The 27,830-nt window shown below is 45.1% G+C and overlaps 1 pseudogene; it reads left to right on the top strand.

Annotated features, from left to right (window-relative positions):
- Window positions 1-1,079: 1,079 nt before the first annotated feature.
- On the top strand, window positions 1,080-26,943 carry LOC147667577 (GTPase IMAP family member 1-like; annotated as a pseudogene).
- Window positions 26,944-27,830: the final 887 nt, after the last annotated feature.

The following is a 27,830-nucleotide window of genomic DNA, read 5'->3' as shown; positions in this document are numbered from 1 at the left end:
CTGGCAAGTGGCCCAGACTCTGTCCCTTCTGCTTTCAGGTTCTTTAGATCTTTGATCCACCCTTGGACTCACCCGGACACTTTTCCTCTGATCGCATGCAACACTTCTTTGCAGTTCTCCATTGAAAACGAGGACGAAACCCCACACCAAAAGGCACCTATGCACCCGGCTTCCCTGGGCGAGGTAACACGAGTACTCCATGGGTCTTGACTCTCGAAGTGTCCTAGTATACAGGGGTTTCATCGTAGTCCATCCAGAAGTGTCCTTAAATTGTAAATTTGTAACTTGTTTGTTCCCCATAGAAAGTCAATGGTAACCTGCGGCTGTGTTTAGACACTGCACGGGTCTCCCGTGAGCCTCCTACTTCCTAACTCTTGGTTGTTCCTAGAAGCCCAGGCGATTCCCTAGGCCCTAGTCCTGCTTTCTATCTCAGACGTGGTTCTTATACCACTATTTTAGTATATGGTTTGTGAGGCCCCTAGGGCAAAACGTATACTGTGCAACTTATTGTTTGCTAATTAAGTAACTTGTATTGTATTTTTACCTCTGACCTCATAAAGAGTGCAGAGGGGTTGTGTTTAGAATAAATACATATATATTTGATATATACCTTATGTAGTGTGCTTTCATTTGGTACTCAAGGGAATATAATTGGTAAAAGAACTTGCTTAATACGCTCTCTGAAGTCTTAGCCTGATGACTGCTGGTTCACTCTACCACTAGGATAGCTTTCTACAAGGTTGACTTTACAACCTCCATCAATAAGGGTCGATTAGAGTGGTGCAAGGTGCCCACTAGAACTAGTGGACATCATATGCCAGGCTAACGTCTCACATTGGTGTTTAGTGGATGGGATAAGAGCTTGCATTGTTTTCCCAAATAATCCTGAGAATTTCATTAGAAAAATCACATCAAGGTACCTGTAGGTACATATGAATCAAGTCTTATAATACGTAGATTCTTCTGAACTTAGCAGTTGTAGGTGGTAAGGGCTTAGCACACAGGGCTACAACTTCTAGTTAGATTCTAGTAGGAAAACAAGTAGTGTAGGTAGATGCACACACCACACCTTACTAGTCATGTCTTTAGGAGCAGGAGGTAGTACCTCTTTGCCAGATGTCAGCAATGTGCAGACAACTAAGTATGACACTTTTACTTTTCAAAATTTGAGAAGCTTGTGTGTTGTCAGAAAGTTAAGACAAGGACAAAGTCCAACCACCCAGCACCTAGTAAATCTTTCAGTGGCAGATGACTTAGAAAAAGCATCAAACCCAGAGGCACATGGTAGCAAGGAGGGGGGGCATCCCTCAATAGAAGAAGATCCTAGTGGGGTTTCCCACCAGGATGCTGATGCTGATGATGAGGATGCAGGCCAGGATGAGGTTAATGAACCCAACCCGGAAGGCACAGGACTACCTGGGGTTGGAGGTAGCCTAGGAAGGCCTTCCTCCAGACCTCCAAGTAGGCCTGATGGTGAGAACAGAAGACACAGATCTCTTTCAAGTGGATCTGAACATTCCGACTCATCAGTAGGGTCCAATGCCTCTGCTCAAAGGAGAATTACTTCCTCTCAGAGAAGAGAGCACAAAGCTAGAATGAAAGAAGTCAAGCTTTGGATCAAGAGGCAAGAAGTTGCCCTGGCCAAAGAGACCCTAGCTCTTGAAAGAGAGAAGAAATTGTGTGGGCTAGAGCACACTGGTGGCAACATAATCCCTAGTGGTAGAGATAGGTCTCATGCCCATAGAAACCTGAGCAAAAGTGTCCCTCCCTATCAGATTTGGGATGACATCCATAAGTGGATAACTGCTTTGGAGAGGGCCTGCAAAGTACAGCAGGTACCCCAAAGTCAGTGGGAAGCAACGCTGAGGCTTTCCTTTGCAGACAAAGGCAGAGATAAGCTTCTCACTGTTAGAGAAGATGATGCTGACATCTACTATGTCCTGAAGAGTGCTCTGATATATGGGTTTGGCCTACCCACTGAGCAGTATTGGTTGCTGTTCAGAGACACCCATTGGAAACCAGTGAAAAAAGCCAGGGAAGCATCGGTGCTCTGTCTGGAGGTTTTTGGCTGGAGTGGCTGTTGATGGGCGCTGGTTCATGACCGGATGTCCACTGTAGCTAACAATTTGTTTTCCATCCCACCTGTTTAAAAGGGGAGTGGGCGGTAACGTGAGCACCTCCACTTCCGCTTGGCTGAAAGCAAGATGTACCGACGGTCAGGTTAGACGCCGGTTCCCTGGCTTTTTTCACTTGCTTGTTTCACTTGATTTATATCGAATCTGATAAGCCTTAACAGCTTACATGGTTTCCAATTTTTAAAAACCGTGTTTAGATGCAAGACTTTGTCTGCTTCTCGTTGTGTGGGTACCTAGAGGGTATTTATAGTATGCTTTAATAAGACACTATGCAAGGTTCAATAAGATAGTATGTATGGACTATTACCAACTAAAAAATTATTTTACTAAAAATAATTTTTGTACCAAATATCGTTGTACATACATATGGGTCTGTGACTTATAGACAGGACTGAGTCCCAACTTACTCTCTGTCATGTAACGAGCTTCCCTAGTGGATGTCCAAGATAATCATGAAAATACACTAACCATTAAGAAGTCTCTGTTCTGGGTGATGAGTCACATCCCAGTCCGTTTATTGTAGGTCGTTGTGCAGGGCAAGTATGGTCTGTGAGTGGGTTTACTAGCACACGTTAGTTGGGTTACATGTGTAGAGCAATTTGGCTGGGCATAGTAAAGTTTGTACTTATTGTGTCCTTCTTTCTACACTATAGAGCGGGGCCTCATTCTCCCGAGCGGATGCCAGGTGAGGTGATGCTTTCACCCACAAAAAGCTGGGTGAGTATCACTATGAGGAAATGCCTCTTTGTGATGAAGCTAGTATGCTTCTTGTTATACTGCGGAATTCAAATTATTCGCGCAGGTGTGTCTATTTGTGTGTTGTCTGTGTGACGGTGTTGTTGCATGTGGCCATTCGGTACTGTTGTAAAAAGTATTATTCCAACAAATATTTCTTTGTCTTTTTGTTAGGATGAAGATATTTTCCTTTTTCCCCCAGTGGATTTTGAAGCACGAAGTCCCTGGTAGATATGTAACTTTTTTTGAGTACATTGTTGGTTATTTCTCTTTCACTCACCACTTTCTGTATGCAGTAGCTATTTTACACTATAGGTCCTGAAGAAAGCCGGGGTAATCCCCCAGAAGGCTGAAACATGTCGACCACTCTGCGAAGCGCCACTGAGTAGTGCAAGCGCGAGACTACTTGGCGTATTTTTAACCTTTATTTATTATTTATTTATTTATTTGTGTGTTTTGTAAAGCGCGCAGCTGCCCCAACGGGGCGTCGCGGCGCTGGTAAAACTTGGAGACAGTGAGGGTAGGAAAAAGAGGAGAACCTTATGAGGAAAAAAGGTGGGTCTTTAGTGACCTTCGGAATGCCACTTCAGTTTGACATGCGCGTAGAGTAATCGGAAGCTTGTTCCAGCACTGAGTGGCACAGACCTCGAAGGTTTTCCCTCCAGTACGAGAACGTTTGAATCTTGGGGTTTCCAGGAGAAGAAGGGAGTTAGAACGTAATGTCCTGGCCTTGACGTACGGCTTCAGAGTGCTTTTCAAGTGTGCTGAGCCATTGCCCTTGGAAGCACGAAAGGCCAGCGTCATGGCCTTGAATACACATCTCTTGGCTATCGGTAGCCAATGTAGTTTTCGGAGGAGGGGAGAGATGTGTTGTCTGGCTGGGATTCTCTTGACCAGCCGGGCGGCAGCATTTTGGACAGTCTGTAATTTGTGGCAAAGGCCTGCTGTGATACCAAGATATAGTGCGTTGGCGTAATCAAGGTGAGATGTTATAAGTGCATGTACCACAGTCTTACGGCAGTCTGCCGGCAGATAGTTGATAAGCCGGTTAATCATCTTGATCTTTGCGAAACAGGATGCTGCTACTGTTTGGACCTGAGCGTTAAAACTAAGCTGATTGTCCCAGCGCACTCCCAAGTTTCTCACCGAGTCTTTGGGCGTGGGGGCTTGGCTCAGGTCAGCTGGCCACCACAGATTGGAATCCAAAGGGGATGGTGAGTTAAAAAACAGGATCTCTGTCTTTCCAGCATTGAGTCGGAGGGAATTAGAGTCCATCCAACTAGAGATGTCTCTGAGACAGGATTTCAGCGGATCAAAGGCAGAAGCGGAGGGAGTCTCAAAGGTAAAAAGTAACTGAATATCATCAGCATAGGAGGTGGATTTAATCCCAGTTCGCGCAATCAATTTAGCTAGGGGGGTAAAATAGACATTAAACAAAAGCGGGCTCAGGGATGAGCCCTGGGGGACTCCCCATTTGAGTGGTCTAGCTGAGGAGGTGTAGGGAGAGGTATATACCTGCTGTGTGCGGTCACATAGGTAAGAAGCGAGCCACTTAAGAACCGTTCCGCCAATGCCTAGGTCTCCCAGTCTTCTCAGCAGGATCTTATGAGAGACGGTGTCAAATGCCGCTGAAAGATCTAGCAGCACTAACACCGCCCTCGACCCCCGGTCCAGCGACCATCTCACCGAGTCAGCCATTTCATAGACTTCTATCTGTACGTTTTCTGAGTCTTTGTAGTTAATTTTATCCATCGCTATCACTACAGCACTGCACTTCACTAACTGTATTTTTTGAGGAACAACGAGGCTAGAGTTTGGACATTCATTCCTGACACTGAATGGTCGGGGCCAGAGTGTTCAACATTTCCCACATGACGATATTCCATCAAAAGGGTGGGCGGATGGGACTTGTTCTGTCCGTTGTGATTCAACAGCAGTTGTTTACACATATACCTTACTGTTACACGGCCACTTAAATAGATACACACTCATCTTTAGACCTTGTCTGCTCCTGTTTTGTATTATGTATCTTGATATTAGGGGTATGAACAGACAGGTCGGTAAATATTCCCCTCGACCCTCCACACACATTTTTTGTTTTTGAGTCTTCTCAAAGTCCCCAAAAAGCTTCTAATGGTGGGGGTTCCCAACTATCCAAAAAGAAGGAAAGTCCAAAGAAACCTTGGTGCAAGATTTGTAAAGTAAATACTCACTGGACCAGTGGTTGTGCAAAGAAGGAGACAGCTCCAGCCACCATTGTCCCTAAGGCAACTGTTCCCCCTAGTTCAGCTCCAAGTGGTGGTTCTCAATAGAAGGCTGTAGTAGGGTTAACCCTGGGAACTGAGATGGTTTCTGGCCTAGTCAGACTACCAACTCAAGCTGTTTTGATCTGTGATGTGAACATACCCATGTCCTCTACTGTGAGTCCCAATAACTTGGGCAATTACAGACAAACTCCTTTAATTAATGATAAAATGGCTCAGGCCTACATGGACACATGTACTAGTGTGACAATGGTGACGCCCAGCTTTGTGGACCCCGGACAGATCATACTAGGTGAAAATGACCTAGTGACAAATGCTAGCAATGTCACTACCACACAGTATGGCAATTGTTAATTTCTCCTGGGGAGGGGTAACTGGCCTTAAGAAGGTTGTTGTTAGCTCAGACCTCCCAGTAGAATGTTTGCTTGGCAATGACCTAGAATCTTCAGCCTGGGCTGAAGTGGAGTATAGGACACATGCAGAAATGTTAGGCATCTCAGCACATGTGCTTGCTGTGACTAGGTCACAGGTCAAAAATTGCAACACTGAACAGGCACTGGATTCTGGAATAATGGACCAGTTACCTACCAGGAAAAGTTGTAGTGGGTTTAAGGCTTTACCTTCCCCCCTGCCTCAGGTTGAGGATCAGCCTTCTGAGGAAGCTGACTGAAAGCCTCAAGAAGGAACTGTCCTAGAAGGGCTTGAACCTGATCAAGTTGAGTTTCTTGGGACAGGGGGACCTTCCAGGTCAGATCTGAGGCAGGCACAGTTGGACTGCCCTTCTCTTGAACCCCTCAGACAGCAAGCTGCTGCTGAGGCTGCAGGGAATGCTAGTGGAACCCATTGAGTCTATTGGGATGAAGGGCTCCAGTATTCAGAGGCTAGAGACCCCAAGCCTGGTGCTACCAGGAGGTTGGTCATACCTTTGGCATTCAGGGTCTTGCTTTTAACACTAGCCCATGATATTCCCCTTGCAGGACATCTTGGCCAGAACAAAACTTGGGACAGGCTTGTCCCTCACTTTCACTGGCCTCACATGTCAGAAGACACCAAGGATTTTTGTTGCTCCTGTGTCAACTGCCAAGCCAGTGGAAAATCAGTTGGCACCACAAAGGCCCCCCTTATACCACTACCTGTGGTGGGGGTTCCCTTTGAATGTCTAGGGATTGACATTGTTGGACCAATGGATCCCCAAACAGCCTCTGGGCACAGGTTTATTCTGGTGGTAGTGGATCATGCCACCAGATACCCAAAAGTTATTCCACTTTGGACCACTACAGCACCTGTTGTGGCAAGAGACCTTTTGGGAGTTTTCTCAAGAGTGGGCTTCCCCGAGGAGGTTGTTTCAGACAGAGGTGAAAACTTAATGTCTAGTTACCTGACTGCAATGTGAAAGGAGTGTGGAGTGAATTATAAGTTCACCACACCCTATCACCCATAATGCAATGGTCTAGATGAAAAGGTTCAACAAGACCTTAAAGGGCATGATTAAGGGTCTCCCTGAAAAGCTCAGGCAAAGATGGGACATCCTGCTGCCCTGCCTTTTGTTTGCTTATAAAGAGGTCCCACAAAAGGGTGTTGGCTACAGCCCTTTTGAACTTTTGTTTGGGCATCCTGTAAGAGGACCCCTTTGTCCGGTGAAGGAAGGATGGGAGTTACCTCTCAAACTTCCCAAACAAGACATTGTGGACTATGTACTTGGTCTCCGCTCCAGGATGGCTGAGTATATGAAAAAGGCATCCAAAAACCTTGAGGCTCATCAGGAATTGCAAAAGGCCTGGCATGACCAAAAGGCTGTACTGACTGTTTACCAGCCAGGACAGAAAGTATGGGTGTTGGAACCTGTGGCCCCAGCAGCTCTCCAAGACAAGTGGAGTAGACCCCACACTATTGTTGAACAGAAGGGACAAGTCACCTATCTGGTTGAAGTTGGAACTCCCAGGATCCCCCACAGGGTGTTTAATATCAACAGAATGAAACCATATGTTGACAGGGCAGATGAAGGACAGGTGGAAGAGAGTGACACTCTCCTAGACCTGCTCTCTCAGAACCCTGATGATGGGTCAGTTGATGGTGTAGCCTTGGCAGGCAACCTCACTGATCAGCAGCAGAGTGACTGTAGACAAGTTCTGCAGGATTACAGACATATGTTTTCACTGACTCCAAGTCAGACTACCTGGTGCACTCATGAAGTGGACACTGGGGACAGTCTGCCTGTAAAAGTAGGATTTACAAGCAACCTGATCATGTCAGAGACTGTATCTGGACCGAGGTCCAGAAAATGTTGGAATTGGGAGTCATGTAACCCTCAGAGAGCCCTTGGGCCAGTCTAGTAGTCCGTGTGCCTAAACCTCACACCCAAGATGGTAATAGAGAGATGAGGTTTTGTGTGGACTACGGAGGTCTCAATGCTAGCACAAGGACAGATGCCCATCCAATACCCAAGGCAGATAAGCTCATAGACAGATTGGCATCTGCCAAGTTTTTGAGCACATTTGAACTGACAGCTGGCTACTGGCAGATCAGACTAGCTGATGATGCAAAGCCAAAGACAGCATTTTTAACCCCTGGTGGACATTATCAATTTGTGGTAATGCCTTTGGTCTGAAAAATGCACCTGCCACATTTCAAAGGTTGGTGAACTAACTCCTCCCAGGCCTGGATGACTAAAATGCAACCTATCTTGATGATATTGCTGTCTTTAGCTCCACCTGAGAAGATCACCTGATCCACCTGAAAAATGTTTTGGAGGCCCTGCAAAAGGCAGGCCTAATTGTCAAGGCTACCAAGTGTCTGATAGGGCAGAGTCAGGTTGTATACCTGGGCCACCTTGTAGGTGGAGGCCAGGTTCAACCATTGCAGAGCAAAATCCATACCATAATGGACTGGACTGCTCCAACCACCCAGACTCAGGTCAGAGCTTTCTTGGGCCTGTTTGGGTACTACAGGACATTTGTCAAGGGGTATGGTTCCATTGTGATACCCCTTAATGACTTAACTTCCAAGAAAATGCCTAAGAGAGTTCAGTGGACAGTCAGCTGTCAAAAGGCATTTGATGACCTGAAGCAGGCCATGTGCTCTGCACCTATTCTGAAAAGTCCAGATTACTCCAAGGAATTCTTTGTACAAACAGATGCTTCTGAGTTTGTAGTGGGGCTGTGCTATCACAATTGAATAAAGATGGTCAAGACCAGCCAGTAGCTTTTATCAGCAGAAGGCTGACCCTTAGAGAGAAACGTTGATCAGCTATTGAGAGGGAGGCATTTGCTGTGGTTTGGGCACTGAAGAAGCTGAGGCCATACTTGTTTGGTACTCACTTCAAGGTTCAGACAGACCATAAGCCCCTCTTGTGGCTAAAACAGATGAAGGGTGAAAATCTCAAACTGCTCAGGTGGTCCATTTCCCTACAGGGGATGGACTTTACAGTGGACCATAGTCCTGGGAGTAACCATGCCAATGCAGATGGACTCTTTAGATATTTCCACTTAGAACATGAAGACTCAACTGGTCAAGGTTAGTTTATTGTCCCTGCGTTGGCGGGGGTGGAGGGTGTAGGAAAGTAGGTTCTGCTTCCTATGGTTACCTCCACTTTTTGCTTTGATTCTCTGGTTTTTCGACTTTAGTCTGGCTGTGGCCCTGCTAATCAGGACCAAAGCCTAGCTGTTCTCTCTGTAAATTGATTCCATGTATTTTATGTACATACTAGATTGGTTACTGGGTCACCCTTGTGAGTTCCTGTATAGAGCACCTTAGGTACCCAAGGCATAGGTGCACCCTAGTCCTACCAGGGGCTGCAGAATGTATTTTGTGCCACCCCTGGTTTGCCTTCCAAAAACACCACAGGTCTGTTCACACAGACTTACTTAGATATAGTATATCTATATCTACCTTATATATAGACACATAGTAATCTATAAGCCACTCCTATGGCAGGCCTTAACAATCCTGGAGGCAGAGTGCTTGATTTTATGTGAGAGGGTGCCCTAGCATGAGATGAGCCCCTCTGCAGCTTTCAGAACCATCTCCTTATAGCTGTTCTATGATTGGACAATAGGTTTCCTGTTCAGGGAGGTGCTGGCACCTCCCCAGACAGGCTTTAGTCTATTGGGGCAGGGAGGGCTGCATTCAGTGAATGCTTTCCAGTCACAAACCAGTTGCTGGGGCACTTAGCCCCAGCTCTGGCGTGAAACTGGACAAAGGGAAAGGGGTGTAACCACCCCCTTCCCAGGTCAACCCATAGGAGGGACCTTACAGGTATTCCAACCCCTAAACTTAGTATAAGTATAGGAGCTGTGTCCCTAGGACTTTATATTACCCTGGATGAAACTTTGAAACATAAATCCTGGACCTTCGACGTTCATTTTTGACTGGAAGACGGAAGACATCTCCATTGTATTCAGGGAGTGACCATCCTGTTCAAACAGGCAGCAACAGCAACTTTGCTGGTGTGCATTTTCGAGGCTGCCGCCGGATCCTGTAGAATCTGTGACACAGGACATGGACTTCCAGACATCTCTGACCCAGACCTTCGCTCACAGCAAAGCTGAGACCTGTGGCGGACACAAGAGATGTGGGACCAGAACTCATGTACATCCTGCATTTTGCTAACAGCATCGACTCCCGAGGTAACTCGCAGTTGTGCATTAGGGTACGAGAAGCCCCAGCCCTTTAGCACCATTTGCACCAAAGCTCAGGCCCCCACACTCCACGAGTGTCCCATGGGCCCTGCTCTTGCATTTCAGCTGAACGCGTCTTCCCGGTTCCTAGTCCGTTGGCTAGTGACCCCCCTGAAGACTTACTTTTAAATCTAATTTGCTTTCCTGGTTGCTCCAAGCTTGCTCCAGCTTCCCTACAATGGAGAAGCGCCACAGACCTTGCTGGTCTGCACTAAAGCCAATCTTGGTATCTTGCGTGTATTGCGTTTGCCCAGGGTTGTTGGGTCCAATCTGTATACTGACATCGCAATCAACTAGATCCTATGTGGGACAGCTCGAATCCATCTTCTGGTAATTGTCGACGCCTCCTGGACCTCATGGCTAAAGAGACAAACTTCACCTTTTCACCTGAAATCACCCGACATTGGCTGGCAGCTTTCCATCACCATCCTGGTCACTGGCAAGTGACCCAGACTCTGTCCCTTCTGCTTTCAGGTTCTTCAGATCTTTGATCCACCCTTGGATCCACACGGACACTTTTCCTCTGGTGGCATGCAGCACTTCTTTGCAGCTCTCCATTGAAAACAACAACGAAACCCGACACCAAAAGGCACCTATGCTCCCGGCTTCCCTGGGTGAGGTAACACGAGTACTCCGGTGCTCCCGTGGGTCTTGACTCTCGAAGTGTCCGATTCCATAGGCTCTAGTCCTGCTTTCTATCTCAGACATGTTTCTTATACAATCAATCAATCAATACATCTATAAAGCAGGCTACTCACGGTGCTGGAGGGAGGGGGGCGGTTGCTGCTACTGCTCGAAGAGGCAGGTCTTGAGGTGTTTCCTGAAGGTGAGATGGTCCTGGGTCAGTCGCAGGTGGGTGGGTAGTGAGTTCCACGTCTTGGCAGCCAGGTAAGAGAAAGATCTTCCTCCGAAGTGGTTCTTCAAATCCGTGGTACGCTGGCAAGGGCGAGGCTGGAGGATCGGAGCTGGTGGGTCGGAGTGTGGAACGTGAGGCAGTTGTTGAGGTATTCGGGCCTGTGTTGTGAAGCGCTTTGTGTGAGTGGGTGAGGAGCCGGAAGGTGATCCTTTTGCTGACGGACAGCCAGTGCAGGTCTTTCAGGTGGGTAGATATGTGGCTGTGGCGTGGGATGTTCATGATGAGTCATGCGGATGCATTCTGTATGCGCTGGAGCCTTTTCTGAAGCTTGGCTGTGGTTCCGCATAGAGGGCGTTCCCGTAGTCCAGTTGGCTGGTGACGAGGGCCTGGGTGACCGTCTTTCTGGTTTCAGTAGGGATCCATTGGAAGATCTTTCGGAGCATGCGCAGGGTGTTGAAGCATGAGGATGAGATGGCGTTGACTTGCTTGGTCATCGTGATGGAGGAGTCCAGGATGAATCCCAGGTTGGGTGCATGGTCTGTGGGTATTGGTGCGGTGGCCAGTGCTGTGGGCCACCAGGAGGCGTCCCAGGCGGATGGGGATGGTCTGAGGATGAGGACCTCCGTCTTGTCTTACTTCAGTTTGAGACGGCTGAGTTTCTTCCATTCCGCGACGTTTTTCATTCCTTCCTGGAGGTTGGATTTGGCGGTGGCTGGGTCTTTGGTGAGGGAGAGTATCAGCTGGGTGTCGGCGGCGTATGAGATGATGTTGAGGTTGTGTTTGCGAGCGATTGCGGCAGGGGGCTCATGTAGATATTGAAGAGGGTTGGTCTGAGCGAGGAGCCATGGGGTATGCCGCAGATGATCTCGATGGCCGCTGATCTGAAGGGAGGGAGGTGGACTCTCTGGGTTCTGTACGAGAGGAACGAGGTGATCCAGTACAGGGCATTATCTTGGATCCCGGCATTGTGGAGGCGGGTTATTAGGGTGCGATGGCAGACTGTATCAAAGGCGGCTGAGAGGTCTAGGAGGATGAGAGCGGTTGTTTCCCCGTTGTCGAGCAGGGTCCTGATGTCGTTGGTGGCTGCGATGAGGGTGGTCTCAGTGCTGTGGTTGGCTCGGAATCCAGACTGGGATGGGTCTAGGGAGCCAATTGCCTCAAGGAAAGCTGTCAGCTGTTTATTGACGGTTTTCTCTATGACTTTTGCAGGGAAGTAAAGAAGAGAGATGGGGCGGAAGTTCTTGAGGTCTTTAGGGTCCGCCGAGGGTTTCTTCATTATGGCGTTGATCTCAGCGTGCTTCCAGCTCTCTGGGGAGGTGGTGGACGTGAGGGAGTTGCTTATGACGTTTCGGAGGAAGGGTGCGATGATGGAGTCGGCTTTGTTGAAGATGTGGTGAGGGCAGGGGTGGGAAGGAGATCATGAGTGGATGGTGTTGATAACGTGGTTGGTGTCTTCAGTGCTGATGGGAGTCCAGCTGTTGAGGGTGGTTTTACGGGGGCGTTGGTTCTGTGGATGAGGGTGGAGTCTGGGTCTGAGCGCCGAAGCTGTCGTGTATGTCGGCGATCTTTTTGTTAAAGAACGTAGCAAGGGAGTTGCAAAGGTCTTGTGATGGTGTGATGTTGTTGCTGTTGGCGCTGGGGTTGGCGAGCTCTTTTACGATGCTGAAGAATTCCTTGTTGTTGTGTATGTTGTTTTCCAGCCTCTGTTTGAACTATGTCTTTTTGTTGGTGCGGATCAGCTTGTGGTGTTTGCAAGTGGCGGTTTTGAGGGCTGTCAGGCTGACTGTCATCTGTTCGTGGTGCCAGGTTTTCGCGAGGGTTCGGCATGATTTCTTCGATTCTTTGAGGTCGTCGGTGAACCATGTGGCTTTCCTGTTGCCGGGTTTGCCTGGAGGGTTCTTCAGTGGTGCAAGGGTGTTGGAGCAGTTGATGATCCACTGTGTTAGGTTGTGGCACGTCATTGGTGTCTGCGGTGTTGATTGGTGGGTTCTGGTTCAGTGATGTGTTTAGCTGGTCTGTGGTGACTTTGCTCCAGCATCTGCGGGGGATCTGTTGCGGGTGGTGGTGGGATGTGGTCCTCTTGTAGGTGATATCGATGTAGATGTGGTCGGTCCAGTGGAGTGCAGTGGAGTGGCTGAAGGTAACGTGGTCGCTGGCAGAGAAGATGGGGTCGAGCGTGTGGCCGGCGTAGTGGGTGGGGGTCTTCAACAGTTGCTTGAGTCTGAGGTTGGCGAGGTTCTCTAGCAGGGTGGTGGTGTTGTTGTTGTTGTTGTTCTCCAATGTGGAAGTTCAGGTCCCCTAGGAGGATACCACTATTTTAGTATATGGTTTGTGAGGTCCCTAGGGCAAAACGTATACTGTGCAACTTATCGTATGCTAATTTAGTAACGTGTATTGTACTTTTACCTCTGACCTCAGGTTGTGTTTAGAATAAATACATATATATTTGATATATACCTTTTGTGGTGTGCTTTCATTTGGTACTCAAGGGAATATAATTGGTAAAACAACTTGCTTAATACGCTCTATGAAGTCTTAGCCTTATGACTGCTGGTCCATGCTACCACTAGGATAGCTTTCTACAAGGTTGACTTGACAACCACCATCAATAAGGGTCGATTAGACTGGTGCAAGGTGCCCACTAGAACTAATGGACATCATATGCCAGGCTAACTTCTCACAGGAGCTGACCTGGATAGACTTTTTTTTGAGAATTTCAGGAAGACTCGTCAAACGACGCCAAAATTATTAGGAAATCAAAAAATGCTTTTCCTATGAAAACTATGTTCTAACTATAAATTCCTACTGGCGACCGCCAGTATGTAATATATATTCACTGAAAAAAACATAGGTTTCAGGGGCGTTATAGTTAGCTGGACTATTCATCACTGATGACATCTCAAATTACATCACTGATAATATCACATAGGTAGTCTCTTACGCTTCACATAATCAAAATACAGGTTGTAGGGGACTTGAAGGCATGCTGGCATCCATGGCATAATTGTCAACGGTAAAGTCTACAATATCAGGTTCCTAAGAAATATTGCAATTCATTATCGATGTTGATTCCCAGTTTAACTGCATGTAATTTAAGAATCCAGCGAGCTTCCGCTTACCGCAGTCTCAATTCTGGTACAGTGGAACCATGAGTTTCAATGACAGCTGTTTTCATTATTCTGTACATTCCAGTACATGGTGCACCATAGGGTATCTCTCATCCAGATGTTTAAGTGCACTGAAGTGTTCGGAAATGCATGTCTTCAGACTTCTAATAGAGCTTCCTAGGTAAATCTTAGAGCACGTGCATACAATGATGTAGATCACAAACTTGATGGTGCAATATATATGCTAGTTATTATAGTTTTTACCATTATATTGGAAATCACATATTACTGTAAGTGCAAATCTGCACATACAACAGTTTACACATTTGTGGAATCCTAAATTGTGATTGTGTAGCCAAGTTAAGTCTCCCTTGTTCTTATTAGGGTAACTATGGCTGAATTTATTATTTTCTCTTTACGGTACGTCAAGCTGGGGTATTTAGTTATGTGCTTATTCCATTAACAAATGCCAGTGATGTTTCAAAATGTTATGTAGGTATAAAGTATAACATGGCTTTTACCATACCCAACTCTTTTGTGTACCTGCTTATATTTATGTGTTTGTCTGCATTCGTATGCCTGTTTTTGTAAGAAAAAAAGTGAGAGAAAAAGAGAGAGAATCAAAAAACTCTCAGGAGGTATTTTAAACAGAATGAGTGGCACTTTGTGTGCACATGTCTGCTTGGCGACAAATATTCATAAATAGCATAGTAGGTGGGTGGGTGAGTGAGTAAATGGATGAGTGAACACGGGTGGATATATGGATGGATGGATGAATAGATTGATGGATGAGTGAAAGCTTGGATGATTCTGTGAAAGGGGGTGGATGACTGGATAAAAGGGCGGATGGTGGATGGATAAGTGAAAGATTGGGTGGATGAATGAAAGGGAGGGAGGATGGAGGAAAGGTGGAAGGATTGATGGATAGATGAGCGAAATGATTAATGAATGAGTGAAAGGGTGGATAAAGAGATGGATGAGTAAAAGGATGAATGGATAGGTTCGGTGATGGATGGATATATAGGTTTGGATATGAAGGGTGGATAGACAGAATGGTGAAAAACTGATTGATTGATGAACGACTGAACAGACAACAGAATGTAAAGGTTAAATGGTGGACATCAGCAGGTAAATGGTAGGATGAAAGAATGAATCGATAGATCTATGGAAGAGACAAGAGCTGTCTTCTGGGGAGGGTCATGATGATTTGATTATTTTGCTTTGTGCCATAAGAGCTTTCGGTTGAAATGGGGGTATTTTCAGTTTCTTCCTACTCATGTGCTGAAAAATATATGGTATTGTGCCAAACAACAGCAATTAACAGTATGGCATTAAAAAGGCGCATTTATTGCAACAAAAAACAAGCATTGGCATAGCCAATAGGTCTTGCTTTTGGGACCTTATGTGTTTATCCTGAACTTTTGGCTATGTTGTAAAGCATTGTGGCTGATGTGCATCATGTTGAAAAGTTATAATGAAAAGTATTAAGTATTTTTTTTTTACTTTTATAAAAAACATACAACTGAACAACCTGATTAAAAACAGATTTTAATATAAAAAATATATTTCTTTGTACTTATGTGGTATAGTGGTATTATGTGGAGTGTATTTGTTGCATTGAATAGACTGTAATTATGTGACGTGTACTTATGTGGCATTAAATGTTAATATATTGAGTGTATTTATGTTGCATTGAGTAGAAAGTAACTATGTGGCCTGATTGGTATGTGGAGTGTATTGATTTTGCATTGAGTGTAGTGTAATTATGTGGTGTGTAATTATGTGGTACTGAGTGTTATGTGTAGTGTATTTGTGTTGCATTAAAAAGAGTGTAATTATGTGACGTGTAATTCTGTGGTATTGAGTGGTATATTGTGGATTGTATTTATGTTGCATTGATTATAGTGTAATTATGTGGCGTGTCATTACGTGGCACTGAGTCAATCAATCAGTACATTTGTATAGCGTGCTACTCACCCGTGAGGGTCTCAAGGCGCTGAGGAGAAGGGAAGGGTGCTGCTACTGCTCGAATAGCCAGGTCTTGAGGTGTTTCCTGAAGGTGAGATGGTCCTAGGTCAGTCGTAGGTGTGCGGGGAGGGAGTTCGATGTCTTCCCTGCAAGGTAGGAGAACGATCTTCCTCCCGTGGTGGTTCTGCGAATCCGTGGGACGGTGGAGAGGGCAAGGCTGGAGGAGCGGAGTTGGCGGATGGGGGTGTGGAACGAGATGAGTTTGTTTAGGTATTTTGGGCCCATGTTGTGGAGTGCTTTGTGTGCGTGGGTGAGCAGCCTGAACGTGATCCTCTTGCTGACTGGGAGCCAGTGCAGGTTTCTCAGGTGTGCGGGTATGTGGCTGTAGCGGGGGATGTTGAGGATGAGTCATGCGGAGGCGTTCTGTATGCGCTGAAGGCGTTTCTGAAGTTTGGCTGTGGTTCCTGCATATTGGGCATTCCCATAGTCCAGTCGGCTGGGGACGAGGGCCTGCGTGACCGTCTTTCTGGTTTCAGTGGGGATCCACCGGAAGATCTTTCGGAGCATGCGCAGGGTGTTGAAACACGAGGACGAGACTGCGTTGACTTGCTTGGTCATCGTGAGAGAGGAGTCAAGGATGAATTCCAGGTTGCATGCTTAGTCAGTGGGTGTCGGTGGGGTGCCCAGTGACATGGGCCACCAGGAGTTGTCTCAGGTGGAAGGGGATTGTCCGAGGATGAGGACCTCCGTCTTGTCTGAGTTGAGCTTCAGGCAGCTGTGCCTCATCCATTCTGCGACCTCTTTCATTCTGTCCTGGAAGTTTTCTTTGGCGGTGAGAGGGATATGTGTTTTGTTTTTATGTTATATTGAGTATAGTTTAATTATGTGACATATAATTATGTGGTACTTAGTGGTATTATGTGGAGTGTCTTTATGTTTTATTAAATAGAGTGTAATTATGTGACGTGTAAATATGTGTTACTTAGTGGTATTATGTGGAGTGTATTTTTGTTGCATTGAGTAGAGTATAATTATGTGGTGTGTAATTATGTGGCACTGAGTGGTATGTGGAGTATATTTATGTTGCATTTAATAGAGTGTAATTGTGAGTGTAATTATGTGACGTGTAAATATGTGTTACTTAGCGGTATTATGTGAAGTGTATTTATGGTGCATTGAATATGGTGTAATTACATGGTGAGTAATTATGTGGTACTGAGTGTTGTTATGTGGAGTGTATTTATATTGCATTGAGTATAGTGAAATTATGTGGCGTGTTATTACGTGGCACTGAGTGATATTATGTGCTGTGTATTTACGTTGTATTGAGTATAGTGTAATTATGTGGCATGTAATTATGTGGCATTGAGTGGTATTATGTGGGGTGTATGTTGCATTTAGTAGAGTGTAATTATGTAGCATGTAATTATGTGGCAGTGAGTGGTATCATTTGGAGTGCATGTTGCATTGAGTGCAGTATAATTATGTAGCATATAATTATGTGGCACTGAGTTGTATTTTGGGGAGTGTTTTTGTGTTGCATTGAGGACAGTGTAATTATGTCGGGTGTAGTTATGTGGCACTGAGTGGTATTATGTGGAGAGTATTTATGGTGCATTGAGTAGAGTGTAATTATGTGGCATGTAATTATTTGGCACTAAGTGGTATTATGTGGAGTGTATGTTGCATTTATTATAGTGTGATTACGTGGTGTAATTATGTGGTTTTAAGTGTTGTTATGTGGAGTGTACTTATATTGTATTGAGTAGAGTGTAATTATGTGGTATGTACTTGTGTGGTACTGAGTGTTAGTATGTGGAGTGTATTTTGCATTTAGTATAGTTTAATTATGTGGCATGTAATTATGCGGTAGTGAGTGGTATTTTGTGTTGCATTGAGGAGAGTGTAATTATGTGGAGTGTAATTATGTGCCAGTGAGTGGTATTATGTAGAGTGCATGTTGCATTTAGTAGATTGTAATTATGTAGTCTAATTTTGTGGTTTTGAGTGGTGTTATGTGTTGTGTAATTATATTGTATTGAGTAGGGTGTAATTATGTGTTGTGGTATTATGTGGCACTGAGTGATATTATGTGGTTTGTATTTATGTTGCATTAAGTAGAGTGTAATTATGTGGTATGTAATTATGTAGTACTGAGTGATATGTGGGGTGTATGTTGCATTTTGTTCAGTGTAATTATGTTGCATGCAATTATGTGGCAGTGAGTGGTATTTTGTGTTGTATTGAGGAGAGTGTAATTATGTTGAGTGTAAATATGTGGCACTGATGGGTATTATGTGGAGTATATTTATGTTGCATTGAGTGCAGTCTCATTATGTGGTGTGTAGTTTACTTAGTGGTATTATGTGGAGTTTATTTATGTAGCATTGATTAGAGTGTAATTATAATGTGTGATTATGTGGTACTTAGTGGTATTATGTGGAGTGTATTTATGGTGCATTTAGTATAGTGTAATTATGTGGTGTGTAATTATGTGGTACTGAGTGTTGTTATGTGGAGTGTATTTATGGTGCATTTAGTATAGTGTAATTATGTGGTACTGAGTGTTGTTATGTGGAGTGTATTTACGTTGTATTGAGTATAGTGTAATTATGTGGTATGTAATTATGTGGCTTTGAGTGGTATTATGCGGGGTGTATGTTGCATTTAGTAGAGTGTAATTATGTAGCATGTAATTATGTGGCAGTGAGTGGTATCATTTGGAGTGCATGTTGCATTGAGTGCAGTATAATTATGTAGCATATAATTATGTGGCACTGAGTTGTATTTTGCCGGGTGTTTTTGTGTTGCATTGAGGAGAGTGTTATTATGTCGGGTGTAGTTATTTGGCACTGAGTGGTATTATGTGGAGTGTATTTATGGTGCATTGAATAGAGTGTAATTATGTGGCATGTAATTATTTGGTACTAAGTGGTATTATGTGGAGTGTATGTTGCATTTATTATAGTGTGATTAAGTAGTGTAATTATGTGGTTTTGAGTGTTGTTATGTGGAGTGTATGTTGCATTTGGTAGAGTGTAATTATTTGGCATTTAATTAAGTGGTAGTGAGTGGTATTTTGTGTTGCATTGAGGATAGTGTAATTATGCGGAGTGTAATTATGTGGCACTGAGTGGTATTATGTGGAGTGTATTTATGTTGCATTGAGTAGAGTTTAATTATGTGGCATGTAATTATGTGGCAGTGAGTGGTATTATGTGGAGTGCATGTTGCATTTAGTAGAGTGTAATTATGTAGTGTAATTTTGTGGTTTTGAGTGGTGTTATGTGTTGTGTAATTATATTGTATTGAGTAGGGTGTAATTATGTGGTGTGGTATTATGTGGCACTGAGTGATATTATGCGGTTTGTATTTATGTTGCATTGAGTAGAGTGTAATTATGTGGTATGTCATTATGTGGTACTGAGTGATATTATGTGGAGTGTATGTTGCATTTTGTTCAGTGTAAATTTGTTGCATGCAATTATGTGGCAGTGAGTGGTATTTTGTGCTGCATTAAGGTGAGTGTAATTATGTTGAGTGTAATTATGTGGAACTGATGGGTATTATGTGGAGTGTATTTATGTTGCATTGAGTGCAGTCTAATTATGTGGTGTTTAGTTTACTTAGTGGTATTATGTGGAGTTTATTTATGTTGCATTGAGTAAAGTGTAATTGTGATGTTGTCATGTGTGATTATGTGGTACTTAGTGGTATTATGTGGAGTGTATTTATGGTGCATTTAGTATAGTGTACTTATGTGGTGTGTAATTATGTGGTACTGAATGTTGTTATGTGGAGTGTATTTATATTGCATTGACTATAGTGTAATTATGTGGTGTGTTATTATGTGGCATTGAGTGATATTATGTGTTGTGTATTTACGTTGTATTGAGTATTGTGTAATTATGTGGCATGTAATTATGTGGCATTGAGTGGTATTATGTGGGGTGTATGTTGCATTTAGTAGGGTGTAATTATGTAGCATGTAATTATGTGGCAGTGAGTGGTATCATTTGGAGTGCATGTTGCATTGAGCGCAGTATAATTATGTAGCATATAATTATGTGGCTCTGAGTTGTATTTTGCCGGGTGTTTTTGTGTTGCATTGAGGAGAGTGTTATTATGTCGGGTGTAGTTATTTGGCACTGAGTGGTATTATGTGGAGTGTATTTATGGTGCATTGAAAAGAGTGTATTTATGTGGCATGTAATTATTTGGTACTAAGTGGTATTATGTGGAGTGTATGTTGCATTTATTATAGTGTGATTAAGTGGTGTAATTATGTGGTTTTGAGTGTTGTTATGTGGAGTGTATGTTGCATTTGGTAGAGTGTAATTATGTGGTATGTAATTATGTGGTAGTGAGTGGTATTTTGTGTTGCATTGAGGATAGTGTAATTATGCGGAGTGTAATTATGTGGCACTGAGTGGTATTATGTGGAGTGTATTTATGTTGCATTGAGTAGAGTTTAATTATGTGGCATGTAATTATGTGGCAGTGAGTGGTATTATGTGGAGTGCATGTTGCATTTAGTAGCGTGTAATTATGTAGTGTAATTTTGTGGTTTTGAGTGGTGTTATGTGTTGTGTAATTATATTGCATTGAATGTTGTTATGTGGAGTGTATTTATATTGCATTGACTATAGTGTAATTATGTGGTGTGTTATTATGTGGCACTGAGTGATATTATGTGTTGTGTATTTACGTTGTATTGAGTATAGTGTAATTATGTGGCATGTAATTATGTGGCATTGAGTGGTATTATGTGGGGTGTATGTTGCATTTAGTAGAGTGTAATTATGTAGCATGTAATTATGTGGCAGTGAGTGGTATCATTTGGAGTGCATGTTGCATTGCGTGCAGTATAATTATGTAGCATATAATTATGTGGCATTGAGTTGTATTTTGCGGAGGGTTTTTGTGTTGCATTGAGGAGAGCGTAATTATGTCGGTGTAGTTATGTGGCACTGAGCCGCCTTATGTGGGGTGTATTTTTGGTGCATTGAATAGAGTGTAATTATGCGGCATGTAATTATTTGGCACTAAGTGGTATTATGTGGAGTGTATGTTGCATTTATTATAGTGTGATTAAGTGGTGTAATTATGTGGTTTTGAGTGTTGTTATGTGGAGTGTACTTATATTGTATTGAGTAGAGTGTAATTATGTGGAATGTAATTATGTGGTATTGAGTGTTAGTATGTGAATTGTATGTTGCATTTAGTAGAGTGTAATTATGTGGCAAGTAATAATGTGGTAGTGAGTGGTATTTTGTGTTGCATTGAGGAGAGTGTAATTATGTGGTGTGTAATTATGTGGCACTGAGTGGTATTATATGGAGTGTATTTATGTTGCATTGAGTAGAGTTTAATTATGTGGCATGTAATTATGTGGCAGTGAGTGGTATTATGTGGAGTGCATGTTGCATTTAGTAGAGTGTGATTATGTAGTGTAATTTTGTGATTTTGAGTGGTGTTATGTGTTGTGTAATTATATTGTATTGAGTAGGGTGTAATTATGTGGTGTGGTATTATGTGGCACTGAGTGATATAATGCGGTTTGTATTTATGTTGCATTGAGTAGAGTGTAATTATGTGGTATGTAATTATGTCGTACTGAGTGATATTATGTGGAGTGTATGTTGCATTTTGTTCAGTGTAAATTTGTTGCATGCAATTATGTTGCAGTGAGTGGTATTTTGTGCTGCATTGAGGTGAGTGTAATTATGTTGAGTGTAATTATGTTGTACTGATGGGTATTATGTGGAGTGTATTTATGTTGCATTGAGTGCAGTCTAATTATGTGGTGTTTAGTTTACTTAGTGGTATTATGTGGAGTGTATTTATGTTGCATTTAGTAGAGTGTAATTGTGATGTGTCATGTGTGATTATGTGGTACTTAGTGGTATTATGTGGAGTGTATTTATGGTGCATTTAGTATAGTGTAATTATGTGGTGTGTACTTATGTGGTACTGAATGTTGTTATGTGGAGCGTATTTACGTTGTATTGAGTATAGTGTATTTATGTGGCATGTAATTATGTGGCATTGAGTGGTATTATGTGGGGTGTATGTTGCATTTAGTAGAGTGTAATTATGTAGCATGTAATTATGTGGCAGTGAGTGGTATCATTTGGAGTGCATGTTGCATTGAGTGCAGTATAATTATGTAGCATATAATTATGTGGCATTGAGTTGTATTTTGCGGAGTGTTTTTGTGTTGCATTGAGGAGAGTGTAATTATGTCGGGTGTAGTTATGTGGCACTGAGCGGTCTTATGTGGAGTGTATTTATGGTGCATTGAATAGAGTGTAATTATGTGGCATGTCAATATTTTGCACTAAGTGGTATTATGTGGAGTGTATGTTGCATTTATTATAGTGTGATTAAGTGGTGTAATTATGTGGTTCTGAGTGTTGTTATGTGGAGCGTAATTATATTGTATTGAGTAGAGTGTAATTATGTGGTATGTAATTATGTGGTACTGAGTGTTAGTATGTGGAGTGTATATTGCATTTAGTGGAGTGTGATTATGTGGCATGTAGTTATGTGGTAGTGAGTGGTATTTTGTGTTGCATTGAGGAGAGTGTAATTATGTTGAGTGTAATTATGTGGCACTGATGGGTATTATGTGGAGTGTATTTATGTTGCATTGAGTGCAGTCTAATTATGTGGTGTGTAGTTTACTTAGTGGTATTATGTGGAGTTTATTTATGTTGCATTGAGTATAGTGTAATTATGTGGCATGTAATTATGTGGCATTGAGTGGTATTATGTGGGGTGTATGTTGCATTTAGTAGACTGTAATTATGTGGCATGCAATTATGTGGCACTGAGTGTTAATATTTTGTGTATATTGCATTGAGTTTGGTAACAATAAACATCTGTTATTTAGCGCCTAGATGCCCCTTTGGGGGTGAACGTGCGCTTTACAAATACATCTGTTATGTTAGGCATACTCCCACCCGCCCCCACCCACCATTTCCTGAATGTGGTGGCCTGGCAGAGGAGGGGTCAGGGCCAAGAAACTGCTTTGCGGCCCCACTGAAGAGCAGAGTTTGAATGACACACAAATAGAGTAACATCTGATCACCATTGAGGTAGATTGCCACACTTAACCCCTTGGCCCCGCCCACTATAGCCTGAAGTGCATGACCTGGGGGGGCAGGAAAGAAGCAGAGGCCCTTTAAAAACTGGCCCACATTTCACCTTTAGGCACTGGCCTTCAGCCAATGCACGACTTCCTAATCCGACTCTGAGTGACAACATGCTGACCTGATGTCCGTTGTGATGTTGCAAGAGGCGGACTGACCGTGAACACACACAGCGAGTGTTAGGTTGAGAAGGACATGCGTCTTCAGGCCTGGACATGATGAAATAACTTTGCCGGGAGCACACCCGATTAAACACAACAAGGCACCATGTTGATCCAGAGATGCAAGTGACGTCAAGTGCAGGTACTTGGCCTGTGTGTGTCTTCCCGTCGGTGGGTGGCCTGCCCCTGCTGGTGAGACTGCTACACATCTTTGTGTGTCGGATGTATTTATTGTGACCAGTGTGATGGTCAAGTCTGACAGGGGGGATGTAGGAGCCCCTTACCAAATTGTGAATGCACGAGCGCTGTGGCTGAGCAGTTAATATACACAATGCTCTTGGCAGTTAGGATGGCGTTGCTAACACGGTTTTCCATTGCAATGGGCGGGTACATACAATTGCATTATTTTGGAAAATTGAACATTATTTTAAGTAATCGCGCAAAAAAATCTTCATACTGATTCATTCATACGGCTGGTTAGGGTAGCCTGTGTTCAGTCTGTGTCATTAGCCAGGTGGCCAAAGCTAGCCATGCCCGAAATATGTCTGGGCCACAGTATTCTGTGAATCGGCAGCATCTTTTGAAGAGAGATGTGTTTGAGGAGTAAGTCATTTGACCCTCCAGCAGTGGTAAGTGATACAGAGGAAGCACAAGCGTTGACGAGGTGAGCAGTGGACACAGAGTGCCCTTCTAAATACTATTTCTCTGGGGTACCTGGTGCCAGCCAAGAGCAGAGACGTTGCAGTGAAGGGCTGGTTGGCAAAGTACTGCCTTGGAATCCAGGACAAGAGCAGTAAACAGGCAGGCCTCAGGGTCATGACACAGGGCTCTGGGCTGTCCTGTGCCTGAGTTCTGGTTGGATGCTAGTGACCTCCTGGGTCAAGCCCTCGCGGCCCGGTTCAGTGTAACGGCCTCTGAGTAGGGCACCGGGGAGTCATCCTATAATAACTCTCAGTCCACAGTCTTTGGAGCCCACCCACGAGCACGCCCTCATTTCACCTACACCAGGGGCAGCAGAGACACGAGATGTAACAGAGCCCAGTGCCACACTGACCCCACTGCTCCCTGCCAGAATGAAGGCCCTGGTGGGGCCGGCGTGAACGTGTCCCCGCATGTGGCGTCCACGTACTGAGACTCTACGCTGAACATGGAAACACTGGGTTTGCCATAGCCTCACAAGAAACGTATTTATTTACCTCACTGGTGGACCAATCGGCCCCACTCCCACTTGACAGGCAGCTAAACAGGAAAAATATTTAGCGGATATTATTTGGGGAAACACGACAGGAGGGCAGTGAGTGCTGCATCAAAACCCCCTTCTCGGGTCCAAACAGCCCTGTACCAAAGCACACAGAGGACTGCAACAACTTACACCCACCTTAAAGGGCAGTGGACTCTGCCGAGCTATAGAGGGGGGAGGAGGGGGAGGAATGGACGACCTAGCTGAAGTGCTGGGGGCGCACAGAGTACAATGGAATCTATCGGCTCAGATCTAAGCAAACCCGATTATATAGCACTCGTGACTAAGTGATTTGCCTCTTAGCGCTTAACCTGTCAGCAAGGGTTCTAATGCAGCAAATCGGTTCTTCAGCTTTGGGAGGCTGAAAGGCCAAGTCCTGCATTCCATGTTACGGCACCCAGGCTAGCTACCGACCACAAGCATTATTACGAAAGGTGCATGAACCCGCTGGGCTATCGCGGAGTTGTGCACAGCTGCACGAAGGCTCGCTCAGGGCCTGGCATCGCTAACAACACTCATTGTTCCGTCCACCTTACCTGTTTAGGTGGAGGCCAGGAGCAGCAGCAGGGCCGCCGGCCACACCAGCCGTGCCATGGCGAGTGAGCATGCAGAGGCCGGAGCCGGAGGGGCGCTGCGTCCGGCCCGGCGGAGGTTCTCACCCCGCTCGGGTTTCCGTTTTTCACTGAGATACAGGAAGGAGGTGGCGGCCTAGAGCCGAGGAGAGCATGGCGCATCTGCATGGGTGTCTGCAGGGCAGAGTACATACGAGTCTGTGCTGCATAGCGCTGGAAGCATAGCGCTGCAAGTAGGGGTGCGGGAGCAGTGGCGCCGGAACTAAGGGCGCGGCAGGTGCTGTGGCACCCAGTTAACGCAAGAGGAGTTCATAGGGGGGATGAATAGGCATGATGCAACTTTTTTGTGTGTGCAAATTACTGTTTTCCAAGCTCATGTATATTTATTACATGTATGTGCATGTAAAATGGAAGCCAATTTGTATGTTGAATTTAGCCTAGTACAGATTGGAGGTCTCAAACATTCTCCTGCCCTGTCCCCTAAAAAAGCAAATCAAACTTCTCCGCTTAACATCTACAGTTTACACATGTTTAAAAATATTTCAAAATTTTTGGTAGCACACATGCGCGCCGCCTTTGATGGCAGCATGGGGGAGGGGAGAGAAGGTGGGCCAGCGCAATTATCTCGCGGGAGCGAGGGTCTGGCGCCCCGATAATTGATAACATTTGGCGCCAGCAAGTGAATAGCCAGACGTGCAGACGTTGCCATTGGAACCAATGCAACACAAGCATGTTTTTGCTGGGAAAGCTCTACCGATGGCTGACGGTCTCTTTCCTCTGCAGCGCATGTGCGCTGCGGAGGCGAGACCTAAAAAGGAAATATTAACAAATGGCATTTTTCTTTCATTTTGTGTAATGAGTTAACTTGTTTTGTTTATATAATCACATTTCTCATGTGTTTTTTTGTGTGCTGGTAGTAATATTGAAGTCTTAAAGTATCATCATGTCTTGCCTTTAGCCCTGCCCCTCGCCCCGCCCCCTCACTACACATGTACATCATTTGAATGAGTACCTGCACTTATTTTTCCTATTTAAAGCACTGTATATAGTGACATTAAAGGGGCTGCATGTATCCAGGGCCTTGTGAAGGTCTCAGTGTGAGGGTGAGACACGGAGGTCTCATCACCGAGCAGGAGCCCTTTGAGGTCACTGGTGTGTAGCAGGGGGTTCAAGAGCCTTTACTTAGGGGTCAGTGAGAGGTGTGAAGCTGAAGACCCGCAGGAGCTGCACTTTGGACAGGTTCTCGCTCTCTCCACTAGAGGGGGCTCCAGGAGCGGGGATGTGATTAGTTTTCGCTGCCAGTGTCTGTTATCTGTGTCTCCACCGGTCCTTGCACTCACTTGTGAATGTTCCTTCCACAGATGCCCGCCGTGGAGGTGGACCGAGGCGGGGGGCGGGTGAAGAGGTTGAGCTGACGGAACGCCGCCCAATCACCCTCTGTTCCTTTGATGGTTCCCACACAGGGAGAGGCAGAGATGAGTTGAGGATCATCCTGGTCGGTAGAAGAGGAGCCGGGAAGAGCTCCATCGGGCACAGCCTCCTGGGGAGCGAGGTGTTTGAGTCCAGACCCTCAGCATGGCCCGTGACCAGAGAGTGCCGGAGGGGGGAGCGGGAGTGGGGGGCCGGCCCTTGGTGGTGGTGGACACCATGGACATCCTCTCCCTCAGGGTCCCTGTGAAGGATCTCTCGGCAGACATGGAGCGGTGCGCACAGCTCTCCGCCTCCAGTCCTCACGCCCTCCTCGTCATGCTCCAGCCCTGGCTGTTCACCAGGGGGGAACGGGGGCCACGCAGACAATCCAGCGCCTCTTCGGGGAGGAGGCGCTAAAGTTCACGGTGGTGGTGGTTACACGGAAGGAGGAGCTGGAGGGTGAAACTATAGAAACCTTTCTGCGTGACCCCAGGAACGAGGCTCTTAAAGATCTGGTGCTGCGCTGCGGGGGGCGGGTCTGCACCCTCAACGACCATGCGAGGAGGGCAGAGAGAGAGGAGCAGGTGGGGGGGCTCATGAGAGATATAGACAAAATGATAGAAGGGAATGGGGGCAGATATCTCAGGCTGAGGTACGATCAGTAGGCTCCAGGGTTGTAGGGGAGAAGCTGGAAATCATCGTAAATACACCCCTGGGCGGAAGTTGTGAAATAGTAAAGAGGCCGGTCTCACCGTACGGGTTATCAGGCGGTTCCCTGGAGGCTGGAAGGATGGGGGCCAGTTTGTTACTCGGGCCGGTTTTGCAACAGTGGAGGCCACATGTGCTACAAGGGGTTGGTTTTGCAGTGGTGCTGCAATATTGGACCCCAGCAACGAAGGGAGCAAGCTGTAGTGTCCTGCAAGGACACAGTCTAGTTGTTTTGGTGTAGCCTTACACTGTGCACCCACCCACCACAGACATCACTGGGTCAGGTGACACTGAGAATAAAAGAGGCCGAGCGCACGTGCTCGAAACCAGAGTTATTATCCCCTAACTGGTGTCTGTGTCACTCCTTTATCTACCATGTGGGCCTAGAGCCCCATCACCACATTGGCGACGAGGCGGAGCCGGTGCCCATGCGTGCACCAGCCGGAACATTTGGGGGAGAAGGAGGAGAATGCTGCCCGTGCCATGAGCACCCCCCTGCAGCAAGTGACTTTCAGCGGAGGCCCGCGGGGCATGTGCTAAGCCCCGGGCCGACACGACTGAGAGAGCGCAATTTGAATAAAACGTATATCCGAGTCATATTTACAAGCATATCGTATAAACGTAGAAATGAAATGTATACTGCAATGTGAAGTTAACACTTATAGCATTAGGTTAGCCGATGTAACCAATGTAAAGGGAAATGTAACTGTATATACTTTAGAAATGCATTAGAAGAGAGGCCCGTATACATAGTGGGCTAATGTAGAAATGTATAGAAATGCTTAAGAACTGAAGAACGTGCAGAGTAGAATTCATGTACGTGTATAATCATTAAATAGAGAAA

The sequence above is a fragment of the Lissotriton vulgaris genome, unplaced genomic scaffold, assembly GCF_964263255.1.
Source record: "Lissotriton vulgaris unplaced genomic scaffold, aLisVul1.2 SCAFFOLD_353, whole genome shotgun sequence".
Classification (NCBI taxonomy): domain Eukaryota; kingdom Metazoa; phylum Chordata; class Amphibia; order Caudata; family Salamandridae; genus Lissotriton; species Lissotriton vulgaris.
Note: the sequence above shows the minus strand (reverse complement) of the source record. Positions and strands in the feature narration are given on the sequence as shown.